Below are 18,300 nucleotides of genomic sequence, written 5' to 3' on the forward strand. Positions count from 1 at the left end.
CCATGCAAATTCTTTACACTTTATGTATTTCTGGTGGGGTTTTGTGTTGCCATGTGAATACTCAGCCTGTTAGTCAGAATTTTTCACACATAACCTTTCATCTCTTGGGTCTGAGCTTCTTCTGAATTGCTGGAGTTTTATGCCACAGTGACTCCATTTAGTTATTTCCTCATGGAGTCCCCTGGATTTAAAAAACTTTGCAGTAAATTCAGTTGGCTGCCTGGGGAGTTGTGGTGGAAATGCATCTTGGTGAAGATGGTGAAAAGTGCTGGATGCTTGACCCTGTGACAATTTGGGGGTTTTGTTGCTGCTAAATTTCAAAATATGTTTCAACATTTGCTTGTCTTTAATTGTAGAAAAATCCCTCATAAAAGCCCAGTTAATAAGATGTATTAATCTAATATTTGCTGTGAGATTTTCTTTATCCTGCTCCTCTTTTGTCATGTTTAATTGCTGTCATGGAGTGCATTTCTGGCTGCTCTTTTGTTTCCTTTCTTCCTGGTATTTACAATTATATGACCATGTGTGTATTTGTGTGAGTGTTGGCATTCAAGGTATGAAAAACAAATTTGTGTATCAGGCAACAGAGGAGAGACTGTGCAGCCTTCCTGCCACTGATAGAATCACTATTTCCATCCCTATTGCTAAATATTCTTGGTGTATTCAGAATAAAAATACAATGGTTTTTCTTGATTTTTTTTTCCTTGAAGACTCATTGGACTTCTCCCTTTCAGGAAAACACAGCTCTGTTTTTTGTTTTTGGTTTTGTTTTTGGTTTGTTTTTTTTTTTTTTGTAAAAATGCACATTTTTCTTGACCTTGGGTTAGTACTTTCTTTTATATTGAAATCATGTCCTTTTGATGAAATTGTTTTTCAGTATTTTCCTGTAAAATTAAAAAGAAAAAAAAGATAAAATGCTAAAGCATTGCAAAACAGCCACTGAACAGAACATTGAACTCAGCAATATTGGTTTTGCTGAAGTTTGTGTATTTTTTTCTTGCCATCACTTTACAGAATTCTAACACAGACTCTTGAACTCCAGTGGGATTCAAAATAAGATAAACTCCAGTTATTCTTAACCCTATGTTTTGAAAATTGGTATTTTCTTTTAGATTATATCAAAATGGAAGTGTAAATTCTCATGTAACTGTGAGCTAATTTTCAAATTGTCTCAGAGTTTTGGTTTGCAAATCTCTTCATGTTTTGTAGGGTTGGGTTTTTTTCCTTATATTTGTAATGAAAAATTCTCTGCCTGTTTTCAGGTAATGTAATTAAAGAATCAGCATTTTAGTTCAGGCAAGCCTATTGTTAAAAATAAAAAAGCGAGACTATAAAAAGAGGTTACTTTAGAAGGAGGCAGAAACAGCAAAACAGGTTTTTAGATCAATTAACCTTCCCATAAAAAAAGATAATAAAACCTGTGTAAGTTTCTATTTTACAGCATTCTACAGTACAAACAGCTACTTTTTCTTGAGAAGTTATTTATTAAATAAGATAAAATTGGAAATCTTTTCTTTAGAACACACAGCTAAATCACTATTTTAAGAGCTGGGAGACACTCCAAATCTGTACAGGACTTGGGACTGGGGAGAGATTTTTTGACTTGTGATTGTTTCTGCTGCTTTATCTGCTTCAATAATATGACTTTTATCTGTGTGCTGTTGCAGAGTCTGGTTTTTGAGATGCAGCAATTAAAGTAAAGCAAATTTACAGTGCTCAGATTCAGTCTTTCCAAGCTGAAAGACTGGACCATGAAATTCCAACCATGAGCTGCCTGTGCAGCTTCACTGCAGCTTTCCGTGAGGTCCCATCTGCCACTCACTCACACCCGTGGCTGCCCAAAAAGAAAATATCCAGCCTATCTTGGAGGTGATATGTGTTTTGTAGGTGATCACAACAATAAAGTCTGGGACAACTCAGATTATAATCAGAACCAAAGAAAGATAATTATCCACAGATCAAACCCCATTTATAATTCCATCAACAAAATAATTCTGTTTTTATTTTAAATATAGGTTGTTTAGATTTTCAATACCTTTTGTATTAATAATATTTAAAACGTTTATAAATTATAACCTTCAATAAGTTGAGAGTAAATAAAATGACACAAAGTTAAGTTTTACAACATTTAGGTATAAGTACGTTTAAAATATATTTTATCACTTTGATATCCTGTTAAAATTAAGTTTACTATTCCTTCCTATCAGAGTTCCTTCATGCCAAGTTTAAGTATTGTTTAATATAAATTATCCTAAGTTTAAAAGTCATTTGTCCAAACTGTGAGATATATAATAATTTTCTTAGAGAAATAAGACAGCTCCAATCAAAACAACTGAAAAAATATTGATACACCTGCTTGTGAGTGAAAGAAGATCCAGTTAATTATATCATCAATTTAATCAAAAGTTCTATTTTTCATAGAACTTTTTCATTACATTTTTATTACATTTTTCTTTTTTCATTAGTCTCTACTATTTTTGTCTTCTTAAAATAACATCAAAGAATAGTGACTGTTATTAATGTTAAACTGTTTAAAGTTTTTACTGTCTCGATATATAGATGTTTAAAAATATTATCTTAACTTTCTCAAACACTTTTTACTAATACATTGATTATACAATGTAAATCTACTGATTTTGATAAGCATTATTTATAAAATATTGTTATTATATTTTAATATAATAACAGCTCTCATCTATTTTACTATCTCCTTATGTGATCACCTACAAAACACGTATCACTTTCAAGATAGGCTGGATATTTTCTTTTTGGGCAGCCACGAGTGTGAGTGAGTGGCAGATGGGAAGGACTTCATGGAAAGCTGCACAAGCAGCTCATGGTCAAGATTGAGCTTGGAAAGACTGAATTTGAGCACTGTAAATTGGCTTTACTTTACTTACTGTGTGTATTTCAAAAACCAGAATCTGCAACAGCACACAAACAAAATTCCTCACTTTCACTGTGAGGAATGCAGCACAGGTTGAGCCATTTATTATAAGTATTATTTCCTCTTTATCAAGTGGAACATTTGTGTGGTTTTCACATTTTCCACAGGAGACTCAGAGGTGGTTTCAGTGCTTCCATGGGATCATCTAAAAGGAGTGAAGCCCCAAGAGCAGCCAGTGATTATGATTATGTGCCATAACACCACTGCCACTCTTGGAACTGGGATTTTAATTCACTGATCAGTGAGTGCTAAACCCACTGAGCCCAGCCCACATGTGAGCCCAGCCTCACACTGAGCTGGAGATTTTTGTTAACTTTCAGTTTGATGGCCCTCATTTTTCTTTGAAAAACTGGGCTTGTTTGGAGTCCTTGGAGGAATATAACTCTTCCCAGGGCAATCTCATTTTGGCTTCTCTTCACAGGCTCCTCAGATGCTCAGGAGGGGGAAGATAAAAAGCACCATTTTTGTCAATAGATGCTTTGATAGGCAGGATCAACCTTAATCTCCCACCTAAATCCTGCCTTCCACCTCTGATCTGATGGGGAATGGGGAGCTCACTCTGCTGGGTCTGAAGGTGGCTGCAGGATGAACTCCAAATATCAGTGTGGCTGTGTCTGGAATGTCCCCTCTGACAGAGAGGTGTGACTGATTTTGCAGCTAAGGATGAGTCTAAATAGGAACTGTCATGTGTACGAGGAATCTTCTGGGATTTGAATGGCAATTTATCTCAGAGGAAGTTTTCTTTCTCTTTGGCTGATCTGAGTGTGTGGCAAAACTTTACCTGGAGGGTGCCAGAGCAGTGGAACAGGTTAACCAGAGAGATTGTGGAGTCTCCTGGCTGTGCAATCAGCTCCAGGTAACCTTGGTTTAGCAGGGGAGTTGGACTGGGCGATGTTCAGAGGTTCCCCACAACCCCAACTATTCTGTGATTGATTCTGTGATTCTGATTTGGCAATTCTGTGATCCTGATTTGGCAGTTCTGTGATCCTGCATTCTGTGTGCTGTCCTGTCAGAGGAAATGTGGGGCTGCCAAAGACCTCAGTCCGAAGCCCTGCTTCACCAGCTGAAGCTGCAAATGCTGCTGATTTTGGTTTTGCAGTTCTCCCTCTCTGATCTTGAACCTGATATGGGTCATTGGATAGACCAGACATTCCACTTGTTATTATAACTTTTATTATAACTTTTATTATTTTTCCACTTTTATTATAAACTTGTCTGTAAGGTTTTCACTTGTGGCTACAAAAGACCACAAAGCAACAAAGCACCTTTGAATTTCTTTTTACTGTTCATACAAACTATGTGAGCTTTAATCAATTTTTTAAATGAACTGTGAATCTCACTCTGCTGTAACCCCTCTGAAGTTAAGCCATGGTGTGATCACTCTAGACTGAAGTAGCAAAAGTTGTGCCACAGAGTGACAACTCTAATTCCTATTCCTACCAGTGAATTTTGAAATATGATGGTCCAGATCCTCTAAATATTTGTGTATCTCTATAGTCTTACTCACGTGAGACAAGCACACATATGTAGAAAAGAACCTAAGCAGCAAGGGAGAAAATGCAGAGTTAAAAATAGCCAAGTACTTCAGCAGTTATTGCTGTGTTGATTTCAATTTGGGAAAAAAAAAGAACAGTTTTCCTTTGTCCATTTGCTGAATGATATATTTTTGGCTTTAAGCTGTTCAGCTTTGCCTCGTGCCACAGCACAAAATAAAGTGTCAAGTCCAAATATCCAGACATTCTCTGTGTTGGACAGTCATAGATGGCTTACCAATAAATATTCCTGTCACAAATACCAACTTGAATTTTTTGGGAAGTAATTAATTGCACAATCAATCCTCTAACAGTTGCAGCTGCAAGACACAACTTAGCTTTTTTCCTCACTAATAACAGGGCTGTACTTAACTGCTCTGAATGCCACCACCATTCTGCTCATCTGAGAATAACATTTTCCATCCCCCCACAAATTAATCCTGGCATTTTCTGTGAGCATCTTATTGTGTTACGAGGAAATTTAGAGAAATGGTGTGGGAAGGAACGTTGTGGAAGAGGGGAATCATTGTCATTCTTCTTCCCAAGGCAGTCTGCAGTTATTTTGCAGTTGCTCTGCAGATTGTTGGGGACAGAATGGCTTTTAGCTTTGATCCTGGTGTACTCCAGTACTGCCTGCAGGTGATGATGTGATGGCAGGGAAGGAAGGAGAAGTTAATCTGTGAACTAGAAAAGAATATGTAATTCTCCCAATTCTTTAAAAAAATAAAATTAAAATGCTCCTTTTTGGTGACCACCAGCTCTGTATTCTTGACATATTCACTCCTTCTCGCATATGAACATCACCTCAGTATTACCAACAATAGTTCTGTGTAATACTTGCCTCTTCCACAACACTGTGTACAGCTCTCCTAAAACACTTTGGGAAATCAAATGGAAGTTCTAATTTTTAAAGGAAAATGTGAGTTGCACATTGATTTTGAGACAACAATATTGTTGAATATCTTTTCTGTATGTGGAAATTATAAATATTTTTTTGATATATGATATTAAAATTAGCTATGTAAATTTTATTTGCAGCCTCTGGGAAAGTATAAAGACCAGAGTTGTTATTTATTCCTGTTCCCTACAATCCAACATCTATTCCTACTCAACATTAAAGAAGCCATTGATGAAAATCCACCTAAAAAAATGAATTCAGATCCCTCATTGGCACTTGTTCTGCTTCCATCAGTCAGTACTGGTGTGATCACAATTGTTTTCTCCACTTCAATCCTGTCTCCTAATCAAATGTTCCCTTAAGTTTTTAATGAAATAGCTGAGGAGAAAGAGTTAGGAATGACAAAGAGAAAGCTCAAGACAAAGGCTGGCATGTTTATGGAAAAGAAAAAAAATCATTGGGAAAAAACCCCACCTCCTTAAATGACCCTCAAGGAACCTGAGCATTACTACCTCACCAAATATACCCTACAACTGTGAGTTTGCTCTGCCTGCTCTATTGGCCTTACAAATAGACAGGAAACACAATTCAGGCTGACAGCCTGAAAGGCATGTGCAAGGGGACAGTAATTAGCTGAAATACAGAAAAATGGAGATAATCTTCTTCCAGTTTATATCTAAAAACACTTCCAGGAAAACAAGCATCTAATATATATAATATGCATTCTGATTTCTTTATTCTGGGACAATAAAAAAAATAAAAACACAAAAAAAATCAACAAAAAAACCCAACCAAATGATAACAACAACAAAAAACAAAGCAAAACCCCACAAACCAAAGACAAAAACAACAAAAAAAAGGGAGGGGGATAGGGAAACTACTAAAGAAAAAACTACTGAAGGATAATTATCAGAGAAAAATAACCTTTGCAGGGCATTGCCAGACATCTGTAAGAAATGCAGGTGTGACAATGTGCTGGAAGCATGTGCAGGGTAGAGGAATAACCACTGCCAGACCCTGCAGAACTCCCCATTCCTGAGGGCTGCTGAAAGCATTAGAAAATGTTAACTTTACAAAAGGAGAAACTGCCCTTACTCATGTCCATAATTAAACCCACAAAGGTGAAGGCTGCCTGTTTGATTAAACAGAAATAATTGCATTCTCTTGGCAGAGAATGACCAAGCTGCCTTTTGCTGTGTAAAAACAGTTCTGCAAGTTCTGTTTGCTCAAGAGACAAGAGGCAGGTGCAGGTGCTGCCACAGTGGTGAGTGAGGAGAGACAGGATGGAATTGTTGTGTCACCAGCGAGACTGAGCTGGCAAGGTGAATTAAAAACTGTAATTATGACTCAAGTCTTTTAAAATATTGTTCACAGTTGATGGTAAAGGGATAAGTCCTAAAAGCACTGTCAGTCAGGCAGTAGTTCTGCTTCCATTGAAGTTACTGGGTAAAAAATCTCTTTAATTTTGGTGGTACTGAACTCAGGCATATTGATCATTGTCAATTCACTTTTAATTCCTCAACACTCCCACCACAGAGCTGTGTGCTCCAGGTAAAGCTGGCAGCAGTGGGGAGCAAACTGCTGCTACATTTCTCTGTGTATTGAAATGAGAGAGGACTGAGGGGACTGGAGGAGAAGGTGTCTGCACTTTCATGACTGCCACGTTTCAATCTTTGGGTTTCAAAATCTGTATCTCCTTCTTTGTGCAGCAGGTCCCTGAGGGAGAGCCACAGGCTTCTGTTCCATGCCTGCTTCTGCCCTGCTCTGCTTTATAAATGGACTCCAAAGCAGATTCTCTCCTTTATACACTGTGCTTTGAATCCTGGGACTTGCCTTCATCAAAGCTGTGCAGCCAAATTGCTCCTCAGCTCTCACTCCTGCCCTGCTGCTCCGGCCAGGGGAAGGGACAGGGACACTTCTCTGCAGCCCTGCCCTCCCCTCACCCTCTCAAAAACCTGCCAACCGTCCTCCATGCAAATGACTTCCAGCTGACAATATATGTTTTTAATTTAGCTCATATGGTTATACATGGGCAGGTGAGAAGGGTGCCATTTCCCTTTTTCATTTCTTTCTGTTTTTTTTTTTTTTTTTTCTTTTCCTCCCGAGCTGGTAAACGTATTTCATCTTGTAACTCTTCCTTTGGATTAAAAAGCTGTTGCCTTTGGCAGTGAAGCAGCACAGCAGGCTGAGGAAAGTAAAGCTTCCTTTCATTGCCATGTTTGAAACTAGAGGAAGTCATCATATTACTTTAACAAGCAGAAATGAATGAAAATGTTTAATACGATTATGCAAGCACGAGGAGCTGTTCTGGCTGCCACAGATTTTGCTCCGTGTGATTCATCGTGCTGGGGGATAACGTGATCCTCTATTTTCCCCTAACAGTCAAGTCAGGATTTTGTTGTGAAGACTCTTGCAAGGTGAGATCTCTCCAAGGATCTGTTTCTCTCTCTTCAGAACATCGAGTCCTCAAACACTAGGCTGAGCTTCAGACCTGGCAGCAGGGTTTTTAATTTTTTTTTTTTTTTTTTTTTTTTTCCACTGAGCATTTCATACCTCGCACTGAAATATCACAGAGGAAGGAGCACCCCTCTTCTACCTCAGCTTCTGCTGTGGGGACCTGCAGGATGAATATCAGCTCCTGGCTCTGCTTGAGCAGAGCAAACCCCACCAAGTCATTTGGCAAACCCCTTTGTCACAAAGGCAGCCATGAGGAAATTGGGGTGTGTCTTGGTGTGAAAAAATAAGTGTCTGCTAAGGAAGGCAGGAGCCTCCCTTGAAATGGAAAATGTAAACCCCCTCCCTCCAAATTATTATAATTTTGAAATTAAGGGGCTCCTAGGCAAAGATATGGGAATAGGAATAACAGTTCCTTATTAGGGTAAAATAAAAATAAAATTAACAATGCAGTAATACAAAACAACCCTGCCAGAGTCGAACATGTCCTGTCCCCCGTGGGTCAGGGAGGTGGCTCAGCCCCATCCCAGGGTGGCTCAGCCCTCCTGCAGTGCCAGCTGTGCTTCTGCTGGAGCAGGATCTGCACAAGGGGGGAGTTTTCCTCTGGAGCTCCAGGGCTGGGGGAGATGGGCCTGGGCTCCTCTGGGAATGCAGGGGGAAGAAAGCTGCTCCTCTGGGAATGCAGGGGGAAGGAAGCTGCTCCTCTGGGAATGCAGTGGGGAGAAAGCTGCTCCTCTGGGAATGCAGGGGGAAGAAAGCTGCTCCTCTGGGAATGCAGGGGGAAGAAAGCTGCTCCTCTGGGAATGCAGTGGGAAGAAAGCTGCTCCTCTGGGAATGCAGGGGGAAGGAAGTTGCTCCTCTGGGAATGCAGGGGGAAGAAAGCTGCTCCTCTGGGAATGCAGGGGGCAGAGGCTGCTGTGCTGTGCCCAGGTCAGATTGTGTCCAGGTAGGAATGTTTGGCTCCTCCCCTGGGCAGAGCATCTCCCCATGGGATGATGGAATTTTCTCAGCCATGCAGGGACACTCACTGGCCATGAACAGAAGATAATTAATAATTAATGGCCCATGAACGGAAGAGATCTTCTGGAGGGAGGATTGGCTGTGGGAGAGATAAAGAAAAAACTGCCCAGTGAACAGCAGAGAACTGCCCTAGCTCTCACAGATGGTGACTGAACACACCCCCAGACACATCTTACAATCCAGGACAGGGTGCTAGGGAGATATTACCTCATCAGCATGGTGCTGATTATGATTTAGTGGAGAACACTGGAATTCATTCCATCTGATTTGGGATTTTGGAAGGAGATCTGGCTAAACTTTGCTCACACTGGGGAAAAAAGGTGCATCTGATATTACCAGCCTCATTCCTGTCTTGGCAGAAAATGGATTTTCTTCTGGTGTTGACTGCTTTTCTCTGAGGACTGAACTCTTTCTAGAAATTATTTTTATTTTTATTTAACAGTTTTGATTTTGAAGAAATTACAGAATCAGGGAACAGTTGGGATTAGAAAGGAGTTGTTGAGATTGAATTCAGTCCTTCTGCTCAAAGCAGGGTCAACTACAGCAGATTTCCTTAGGACCACATCCAGACAAGTTTCTAGTATCTCCAAGGATGGAGTATTCAACAGCTCCTCTGGGAAGACTGTTCCCAGTATTTGATTACAATTACAATTTTAAAATATTAAATTTTTAGGTTTAAGTGGAATTTCATGTATTTCAGCCTGTGCCCATTTTCTCTTGCCCTTTCACTGGGCAGCACTGAGGTCACAGCATTTTCTTTCCCCCCATCAGCTGCTTTTACACACTGGCAAGTGTTCCCTTGACTCTTCTCTCCTGCAGGCTAAGGAGTCTTAGCTCTATCAGCTTTTCTTCATATTTTCCTGCCCATTAATTATCTTTGAGGTAGGGTCTTTCTGTGGGCCCATGTCTCTTGGAACAGAGACCTTCAGACTGTCTCAATCTGCCCTGAGCAGAGGGGAAGGCTCATCTCCATCAAACTGTCAGCAATGCAATCAAAAATAAAAAAAAAATCAAACTATCCTAATGCATCCCAGGCTGATTTTGCCCTACAACCCAAACCTCTTTTGAATTTTGCCATAATTCATCGTTTTCTGTGACGCTTCAATTTTTAAGGTGATTTTTTTTTTTTATTTCACAATTCCAGCAATAAACTTGGCCAGTCCTGGCAGCATTAATCAGGTTTCTCATATCCCTGCTCTGACACAGACAGCCCTAACTTCATCCAGACCCAAAGCTGGCCTTGTTAGTGCACTAATTGGCCCATGGTGATAAGACCTACCCCTCATTAATGAGGTTTTATGGCTTTTGGGCTGGAGCTCACTCACACCTGGCCAGATCAGAGGATGAGTGGAATTAACACACAACTGTCTGCATGTGGCCATGGAGACAGGCCTTTCCCCTTGGGCTGTAAATAAATTAGGGAGAAAATTATTAGTTACAGTGATTTTGGGCCACTGCTTGTAATCAGGTCTCTAATGTGTGAATATAGTTTGGATAATGCATGAAAGCAGAATATCCCTGCTAACATTCTCATCATTTGAGAAGGGGCAGTGATTTTACTAATTGAGCTTTTATATATATATATATATATATATATCTTAGGCACACAGATATATGTGATTTAGTGTTCTTATTAATCCAGCTAGAGGTGAGTATCTGAATGATAGCTTGCTATGCTGTGATTTAGCCTTGTGACTTTTCCTAATCCTCCACCTTCCTTTCTTCCCCTCTGATTTAAGTTACTCAGAGATTGGCATTCAACAGTAAAGTAGAAGAGCTGCAGAGCTGCATTTCCTATTAATCACTCATTCCCCCCACCCCATTTTTTTTTACCAACATAATTCAAAGCAATATATATGTATAGGTGAGTGTAGAAGAGTTTGGTGTCCTATTAATCACTCATTCCCATTTATTTGGCCATTACCAGCATAATTCAAAGCCATATATATATATATATATATATATATATATATATATGTGAGTTCCTGTAATCATGTATTGTACTGTTTGAGCCTTAATTAAGAAGTAGACCTGTGTTGTACTTGGCTTAGTAGAGAAAACTACAGATAAATAAATAAATAAATATATTCCCACTTGCAGGGAGCACACAATGTGCTTCTGGCAGAGAAGGGCTGTAAGCACAAGAAATAAAGTTGATTAGGGTGTTTTGGAAAGGTAAGGGAATTCTTAGGAAAAAAAAAAATCAACAAAAGTTACAGACTATTCCTTTCCTAATTCATCCATGGCATCCTCTTGATAGTGACAGAGTGAGGGCCTGAGAACAGACTGGGGGTGATTTTCTCCAGTCCTGCAGGATATTATTCCTCCCATGGGAGAGTATGGGAGTAAGGATACAGCCATGGGGAATCACCCAGGGATGATCAGGAGTTGGGAATTAGGAAAAGTGTGTCAGATTATTTGAAAGTGGTGTCAGATTGTTTGCTGACTGGAAATAAGCAGATGCCTCCAGATTCAGGGTCTTTGTTGGAAATGGAAAGGAGAATTTTCTATTTGTATGGTTTTGGTTTTTAATTTGTGGGTTTTTTTTTTTTTTTTTTTTTTTTAACTAGAGAGTTATGATGCAATTCAGTTTCTGTGACCTACCTTTGGTGGAACACGGTACTGAAATGTTCACTTGAGGATTATTTCATATTGTGAATCTTGGCTCCTTTGCCTGCATCTTTTGTGAGACGTTATTTCACACAGGCAAATGCATTCAGAGGCAATTTTTTTTTTTAATTTCCACAACATATTGGATGGCAAATTTCATCTTTTCTAAAAGCACCCTGAAGCTCGTACTTTCAGACACCTCTGTTGAGAAAGAAATCTCTGCATCTTGTGAGGCTGGAAGGTATTTCTAAGGATGAAACATGAGCCTTGCTAATTTAAACGATTCATTTGGATCTGAAAGACTCTGATTTTCATCACTAGAAACACATTGGCTTATGTAAAAGCAGGTGCATGTAAGTTTAGCTGTTACATCCATCCTACTTTCACTCCCTTGCAGATGAATTCTTGGTTTCCAAAGGTACAGCACATTTTGAGAGCAAGCAGTTGTTCTGTTAACTAGCAGTTGCTAATTACAAAAAAAACAGTGCAGTTCTTCCTATAGATCTTGTAACTGATCAGGCACAAAAAGAGGTTTTCCATGAATCTCTCTACAGCCATGGGAACTCAGTGGAAACAGGTGTTTTAGGGATAGCACTGAAGGCTTTTTTAATATACAAGAACATTTCACAGATGATTTCTTACAAAAAAAAAAAAAAAAGTGAAATCATGAAGTTTTATCATCAGAAACCTTTCACCAGCCTGGTGTTTCTGTTTCCCCCAAGAGATATAAATTAAGACATTATCTCTGCAGTACTTGCAGATGAATCTCTGCAGCATTGCCTCGCAGAGGTGAAATAAATCCAAACCATTTGGAGAAAACTCAGCATTCATAAATATTATCAGCTCATCCACAGATAACAATATAGGATTGAACTATTTAGCACCAGGTTACAAATCTTTAGCAGCCTGAAAATCAGTTTGGGTTTTTTTTTTAAGTAGCATAAATAGCTCTGGTTTGATGTCTTGATTTCTTTGGACTGACATAAACTGGGAATAAAATCTGCTCCTTTTTTGTGACAATATGATTTTTAGGAATATATTATTGAAGGAACCTGAATATTCAACACTTCTTGAGGAAAACAGCCTGCCCCCATGCACTGTCCAACACTGAGCAATCTGAAATTCTGTGAAAAATAAATTTCAACCACAAAAGCTCAGCTCTTGCACTGGGGTGAGGCAAAGTCTCTTGTCCCTTCCTTGTCTTTCCTGCAACTTGGCACTTATTTTTCAGGGATGCAGAATAATTCAAAGCAATTGTGCTCCAGAACATGGAACAGAGAGCCACAGAGCTGATTGTGAACCTGAGTCTGATTTTACAGGCTGGAGGGAAAATGTGGTTTTTTTTTTTTTTTTCTTGTCACCACATGGAAACTGTCAGTATTTTCAATTCTTGCTAGCACACTAGGAATGTGATGAGCTGTAAGTGTGAAACTCCTGTTTTCAGATATCTCTCCACTGAAAAAAAAAGAAGAGAAAGTCAAGAAAATATAGGTGTAAAGGAGCCATCTCAAAATGGAGTGACCTTAATTTCATCCATGGGTTATTGGAAGACCGTGTAAGGTGCAAATACAATTTTTTTTTACTTAAGTATGTCACTCTGACTGCTAATAATTACAAATGTTATTTAGACAGCAGAATTAATTACCTCAGGAAGTCATTAAGGTAATTCTATACCTCATGCTCCAAAGTTTAAGACTATATTCAATTGTGGGAGAACGAGGTTTAGAATTCCTGAGTTGTGTATGAAATTTGAAATAATTCTGTGGTGAATCTAAACTTTACCCCTAATGACTTCTAGGGGTGATGATTTCCATGGTTTAATAACACATTGTGTGAAGAATTTCTCCTTAGTGGTTTTAATCATATTGACAGACACAAAGTTCTCAGTTTGCTCTCCTTTTTTGATATTCCAGGTCCATCCCCTTTTGATTTAGCAGATACAAACCCAACAAAACTCTATATACTTCCACACACTCACATTTATTTTATACACAGCCACTTTCGCCTTGAAAAGGGAGAATCGGGGCCGGGGGGGGGAAGCAATTTTAAAAGCAAGAAATACTGTTTTAAAGGATTGATCTGAACTGAACGACACAATTATATGTTTGGCAAATGTTTCTACCTTTGAAGCAATCAGTGGAAGCCTGAGGGAGATGAAGTTTTAGAACATTAGAGCCACAAACTTTGTTTTTAATAATACATGAAGTTGCCTTAATAAATCCTTATGGAAACTGTAACAACAGAAGGTAATGGCTGGTTTTAGTTAATGACCTATTAAAATCTTAGCAAAGCAACACTAACTGTGGTATTTGTTGAGAATCAGTCTCAAAGGGACATTTAATATTAAAATCTGATGTTGATTTATTAACCAATACATTTTTAAGATATTACTTTCTACCTGGAGCAATGAGTGCACGCTGCAATGAGAGTGTTGGTAAATCAAAATTCCATGAGGGTTAATAATCTCTTTTGCTCCAATTAGGCAACAAAAGAAAGAAATAGCTGTCCCTTCCCATGGGTTGTTATTGCTGAGGTAAATTTTTGTCTTGGATGATGCTTTGAAACAATGCTCCTGCTGTGGGTCTTAACTGGACACCCACAAATCTGAGCCACCCAAAAGCAGCAGAGATGAAGACCTAGTTTTGCCAGATTAAGCTGGGGGAAAGAACTTTCCATCAGTTCTAGGAAATAATACAAAAAACCCACAGGCCTCTTGCAACCAAGAAACTGCATTGGTTGAGGTAACTAAACCCACTTGTTTAATGTAATTACTTATTAACTACCTTTTGGGCTGGTGTCACAGGCCCAAAGTCTCAGTTCTGCAGTGCTGCACAGTTGTGCAGAGCAGGAGATCAGAGGCTGCATCCTTGTGGCTGTGCCTGCTGCTGGAATCAGTTTTGGCAAGGCTGGCCTCTGGTATGTGGGGATAATTCTGCTTTTCTGTGTATTACAGGTTAGTGTCATCCATATCTCTGATTTTGCTTTGTTTTCACCTCAGATAAGGTAAAAGCCAAAGAAATCCACCCTGTAGTTCAAGGGAAGAGTGGCACTTTTTGATGAGCAGGTTCCATGTTCTGGGGTAAGCTTAATGAAATTGCTGTGTTTCGTACATTAAGTTTTGTGTTGCTCTATGAAATTCCAGAATTATTGATCGTGGATTTCATCTTCATTGCTTCTCAGAAGCAAAGGCTGCAAATTCCCCAGAGGAGCCTTTCCCTGAGCTCGTACAAAAGCTGAAATTCAAGCACATTCTTGATGTGTTCATTAGCCTGAGCAATCACCTGGTCCCAGCAGGCTTCTTTCCTCTTCCCTCATTCCTGTCTCCAGTGTTTGCCAGTCATGGATCCCCATGGCCTTTCAGGAAAGCTTAATTGCTGTGGGAAGAATGAAGATTTTCCTCCTTCAGCTCTGCAAGTGGAGTCACTGAGGTACAGAGATGTAAAATTGTGGTTGAGGTCTACCAGTTCCAGCCCCTCGAGGGCTTTGGTGCTGTGACACCCAAGTGGTTCTGTTTGGTAGCTAAATCTCTTTTTCCTGTTAGCAGACAGAATTGGGGTAGGGCTGAGGTGCTCAAACATTTCTCTGGGGAGTGAAATTGCAGTTACAGCACAGGAACCAAGTCAGAGGCCAGGTCTCACATCCATCACGGGGTGGAAGATGGCAAAGCCATGCCAGGAGGTGCTTTCCTGCCTGGACATGTCCAGGCACAATCAAAAACGATGAAGAGGTCATTTAAAAACCATTATAAGCCAGCTATCCTCTGGCTGGACTTCTGCCAGAGATATTTTGGCCGGTCACCTACAGAGAACATTCATCTGATGTTGACCCATGGCTTTGTTTTCCACTGTGGTTTGTGTGTGTGTGTGTACTTTTGTTTTTGAACACTTGAATTATCTGCCAAACAGTTTGAGATGCCTGTCTTTGAGCATTTTACTTCTGGAGCCACTGGGCCAAGAGAAAATGAGCCTGGCTTGTCACAGACCTCTAAGGTACAAGGCACTGCCAGGGTGTTGGGGGAAGATGGAGCTAAAGAAAAAAGGCAAAAAGTAATTTGTCTATGAAGAAATGTGGACAAATGTGTCCAGTGGAGAAACATCTTTTGTGTAATCCAAAATCCTTTGTATCCCCTTGAAAAGCTAGCAGCTTCACTGTAAAAAAATATTAATAAAAGCAGTTCTGATTCATAAGTCAGTGACAAATCCACCAACTGTTTATCACTCATCTATTGCCACGTGAAGTTTTTACAGGGTGATTTTTTCAGTATGACACTGGAACATGAAACAACTGACCCCCATGAAAGGTTCCCCAAATGCAGCACTGTCTTGAGCTTTGCCTCTTTGAAGAGGAAGCAGATTTATTTGGGGTTATTGCCATGTCAAAGGAAATTAGTTCAGTCATGCTGTTTCCTTATTGGTACCTCCTACTGTTTGCAGTTGCTGGGAATCACTAAAAACACTCAAGATTTGCTGTTAGTTGATACAGAGAGTGTTTCATTTCAGGAGAATGAGGCCTGGTTTTTATAGGAAGCATTATTTAAACATCTGCTCAAGAAACTGTCTCCTGTCCAAAATGTCTTGCCCTATTTTTGAGTCTTTCTTTCTCTTTTCCATGGGTGACCTGTGGTAAGACACAGCTCTAAAAACCTCAGAAGTTCTCTGGGATGATAAAGGGAAGTGGAGCTGAGGCATACTCAGAAAGACAACTTTGCCTTTTAATTTATAGCAGTAACAGCACCTCAGCAGCAGTTCCATGTGACAAAAATTCTAATACTGCTTTGCCCTGAGAAAACCTTCCCTTGTCAGTGGCAGCACTGTGAAAGACACTGGTCATTTTAATTTTGGCTTGGGTAAAGCCTCAAGCTGAGCTCTGAATAAAAGCAGTGGTCAGGTAGAGGTGACAGGGGGAGATTTTTATTTGGCCTTGGGGTTTTTTTAGATTTCTTGCCCCAGTTTTGCATAGCTGATGCAACGTATTATTTTAAAATTTTTTTAGGGAGTGCTACCAAAAATCACAGGGAGGGATACTGTGCAGTTCCTCATTGCCCTGAGGAGAGGATTCACAGCTCTGAAGTGACCTCCCCACTCTGTATGTTTAATGTGCAGCTGAGAGGGGGAGAGAAAATAAAAGTCCAGGCCGTGCTACCTTAATCTTTCTTAAAACACCCACCTTTGATGTTTACCTGATCCAGCTCTGATGCTTGGAATGAGCACTTTGGTTGGAACTTAGGTGAGGCTGGGGCTTGGATAAATGCCAAGTTGCTGATCCTGACTGATGAAGACTGAGGAAAACAACTGGAAGATCTGGCAGAAATTATATCAGCATCCCTGATTGAGAGTGTGCACCTGCCACTCGCTGTTCAAGTCTATAGCTCAGGTCTTTCTAAATTTACACCTGCTCCTTTTTCATGTTTAGTTAAAAGTTGTTGACAACACTGTGTGTTTTATTATCTGTGCATCTATTTCTTCTCCCTAATGTGGGATGTCAGGGCTCAGCGTGAGACTGTTTGGAACTTCAGCTGGCCTGGATGTGAGGGGAGAGCCTGTCTGTCGGAATCTGAGGTACTGATGATTCTGAGATTGTAAAAAGTCTCTTTCAGCCCCGCTGCCAAAGAAGAAATCATAATGGGTCTGTGCTGGTTTCAAGGTTGTTTATTCTGTTTATCTCTCACATGTTCTGCTGCCCTGACCAGCTCTGTCCTGCAGGGCAGCGTGTGGGGCTCTGCCCTCAGTGGGATGTGACAAACATTAAATACCAGAAACTCCCTGGGCTGGATTTACAATAATGTGCCAATATCTGTCACCCACGTTGGACAGTGTGTCCCCAGCCTGAACCAACAGAAAAATGCCAACACCACAGTGAGACATGGAGGGCATGAAGAAGGAGAAAAAGGACAAGGCACACCCAATTTCCTCCATCTTGTCCCCTTCAGACCCCTCATCTAGAATCCTAAAATTTTACTTTTGCACCCGTGCCACACTTAATTATTACTTCTATCAAACACTCAGTTTGTAATTCATTCTGTAAGATTGAAAACTCTTTTCCATGGACAGAGATCACAGCCAGTGTCTCTGGGGGCTCTGTCCAGGGGGGTTCCTGACCCCTGCCAGGGTCCCAGATCTTCCAGGGCAGCCAGAGGGAAGCCCTGGATTCCCACACCTGTCATGACCTACCACGTGCTCAGACACACTGAACCAGACCCAGATGTTCTGGGAAGAAGGGGGAAAATGGCTTGAGCATGAGCATGAACATGGTTGCTGAAAATATGGTCATTTTGGGATGGGAAAGGGCCTTGCTCACCCACCCAAATAGGCTTTGTTCCATCTGGCTACAGGTTTCAGATGCTTCCATCTCTCTGAAGAGGAACTAACCCAGGAATTGTGGCATAAGTCTGTGAGAATGAATCCTGTGGAATAATTACAACTAGACAGACAGAAATATATTACAGCACAACCAGATGCTGAGGGGAGATAGCTGGACATGGACTGTCCTTCCTTCTCTATTATCTCTTTCCCTCCTCTCCACTCCTCACATTTAATTTTTTAACATGCACAGATCCAGAGCAGTAACAGAGAGAACAATTCTGCATGTTGTTCACCCAGCCTGGAGAGAAGGTCGAGGTAATTTCAGCTAATTACAGAGGGCAAAACTGATCCTCAGTTACCTCTGGGGAGGTATTAATAAAGCTTTCACATGAAGATAAGATCTTTCATAAGATCCTTCATAATGTTATCTCTTAGAACTATCTCCATAACAATATATATAGTATTAGAGAGATATATATAGTTGTACTTGCATTTTTAATGACTTTGGGTACTCGTAGAAAAAAAGAAAGTGCTAGG

The 18,300-nt window shown here is 40.1% G+C and overlaps 1 long non-coding RNA gene across 1 annotated transcript in view; it reads right to left on the reverse strand.

The window, feature by feature from the left end:
- Positions 1 to 815: 815 nt before the first annotated feature.
- LOC110469072 (uncharacterized) overlaps positions 816 to 18,300 on the reverse strand; it is a 34,586-nt gene continuing 17,101 nt past the window's right edge. Inside the window, exon 3 of the long non-coding RNA XR_002465182.3 lies at positions 816 to 884. This is a non-coding gene — a long non-coding RNA (uncharacterized LOC110469072). The remainder of the gene's footprint in view (positions 885 to 18,300) is intronic.

Source organism: Lonchura striata, chromosome 2 (assembly GCF_046129695.1).
Source record: "Lonchura striata isolate bLonStr1 chromosome 2, bLonStr1.mat, whole genome shotgun sequence".
Lineage (NCBI taxonomy): Eukaryota > Metazoa > Chordata > Aves > Passeriformes > Estrildidae > Lonchura > Lonchura striata.